Source organism: Silene latifolia, chromosome 9 (assembly GCF_048544455.1).
Source record: "Silene latifolia isolate original U9 population chromosome 9, ASM4854445v1, whole genome shotgun sequence".
NCBI lineage: Eukaryota > Viridiplantae > Streptophyta > Magnoliopsida > Caryophyllales > Caryophyllaceae > Silene > Silene latifolia.
The window spans coordinates 185,821,974-185,824,351 of NC_133534.1; the positions used below are offsets into that span (position 1 = coordinate 185,821,974).

The 2,378-nt window shown below is 38.4% G+C and overlaps 1 non-coding gene across 1 annotated transcript; it reads right to left on the reverse strand.

Moving 5' to 3' along the window:
- Positions 1 to 1,977: 1,977 nt before the first annotated feature.
- On the reverse strand, positions 1,978 to 2,084 carry LOC141602951 (small nucleolar RNA R71). Its single transcript, XR_012524853.1, has one exon. It is a non-coding gene; the product is annotated as a small nucleolar RNA R71 (small nucleolar RNA).
- Positions 2,085 to 2,378: the final 294 nt, after the last annotated feature.

The window sequence follows — 2,378 nt, forward strand, 5'->3', positions numbered from 1 at the left end:
CATTTGGTGAAGTAGTCAACGGCGACAATTAGGTACTTCCTTCCTCCGGAGGCCGTCGGAAATGGTCCTAATAAATCCATCCCCCACTGTGCAAATGGTAGGGGACTAAGTACTGGTTGCAGGTCTCGGGAAGGTGCATGTATCACCGGAACATGCATCTGACAATTCTTGCACTTCATGGTCTTTGTTCTGGAATCTTTCAGCATGGTAGGCCAGAAGTAGCCGGCTCGGAGATTGATCAAGTTTTAATACAAGTTTAGGGCACGCTTTAATCAAGTTTTAATACAAGTTTAATTTCCTTAATCTCTCTCTTGTTCATCCTTTACTTTGGGTAATTGAAGATTATTTGGGTTATTATTGGGAGATTGACAACCTTCCAATCAAGCATCAAGTACTTCTTTTATTCTTTGCTTTATTATTGGAATCATTAGTAGGTATAATTCTCTTAATCCCTTTTTAATTATTGTTAATCACTTTCATTTATTCATCATGTTTCACTTTGTTGGTATGATTGACAACCTTGCTAGCATTTTCAACATGATAATGAGTGAGTAGTTACCTTAGCTAGGGTGAATGGGTAATTAGGGAAAACCAACATGGGGAATGATTCATGCTTAAATTAATATGTTTTCATAGTTTATTTGCTTGCTTGTTGTGATCTCAACTTATGCACATGTTATGTTTGATGAAATGTGAGCCTATGAATCCTTGCATTTTTTACCCATCACCTATCTTTTCAATGAGACTTGTAAGACATAAACCAACTCGAGTCTCATTAGACCATGCATATTGTTGAGTAGGGAAGATTAAGTCGACTTGTAGGTGTTGTACAATCTAATCGATTCGGCTCCGGGACCCAAACTTTCCTAGGATTGTAAGACATAAACCAACTCGATCCATCACAACAATAATTGCTTGATTATAATTTGAGAATATGTTTGTATGATCAATTCCCATGAATCCCCTATGACCCCATGACACCCTAGTGCTTTTTATCAATTGTTTACATCCATTTTTATTCATCTTGCTTGTTTACTTTCATTGCTTTTTAGTTTAGTGATCTTATACTTCAAACCCCAAATTGTGACACCCTTAGACACCACTAGTTGCAATAGAAAATCTCATCTCAATTCCCGTCCCTTGGGATCCGACCTTTACTTGCCTCTTTACTAATTGTAGAGTTGTTTGTGAAGTTATAAATTGTGTTTTGGTCTAGGTGCTCCTAACGACAAGTACTGAAAACTAAACCCCTCACAAGGGATCACGACCAAAAATGGCGCCGTTGCCGGGGACGGTGTTAACTTGATTTAGATTTTTTTGTATTGTTATTAGTTGTGTCTTTCTTTGCCTTGGGGAAGTAAAACTCCTCAAGGTTTGTTCTAATTATTTTCGAGTTGTTTGATATTTTGCATGTCTAGAAGGTCACAAGGTGACTTGTTACCCTTTGATCACGAAATTGAAAGGATTTTGACAACCAATAGAAGACTTGCTAGGAGAACTTTGAGAGGTATCGGTGAGGTTGTAGATATTCAACCAAATACTATTGAGTTCATCAACCCTTTTGCAAGATAATGTGAGGAGAACCCAACACAAAATCAACCCACAATGCCTAAATTTTCATCACATTCCGTACCCACCGAGGAGAACCTACCAAATGGTACTCCCACACCACAACACTTGACCGGAAATTTTATTGCCAATTCTGCATTTATCCAATTAGTCGAAAGAAGCCAATTTGGGGGGATGCCTAGTGAAGACCCTCATTTTCATATGGAGACTTTTTGTGACTATTGTGATGCGATTTCTCAAACCGGTGTAACTCAAGACCAAATTCGATGGGTCTTATTTCCTTTTTCTCTAATTGGCACCGCGAAACAATGGTTGAAAGGCCTTGATAAGGCTACTCTCGGAATTGATTCTTGGAAGAAATTAGCTCTAGCTTTCTACAAAAAGTTATATCCACCGGAAAAGACTAACATGCTAAGAGCTCAAATTACGGGCTTTAAGCAAAGAGATGAAGAATCTTTGTATGAAGCTTGGGAGCGATTCAAAGAAATTTGTCGCTCATGTCCTCATCATGGACTTAGCGAGTGGTTCTTGGTACAACAATTTTGGAACGGTCTTTATGAAGATTCAAGAAACATTCTCAACATGGGATCAAATGGAATGTTCGCCGAAGTTGATGACAATCAAACTTGGAAAACAATTGAGGAAATGGCGGTCCATAACTCAAAATATAGTAGACCTCGCAAGGCTACTAGAGGAGGAAAGCATGAAGTGGACTCCATTACTCAATTGGGTGCTCAACTTAGTGCTCACATTGATACCATCAATTTAAAGTTTGAAAAAGTTATGGCTAGACTTGAAGAAGCCTCAAA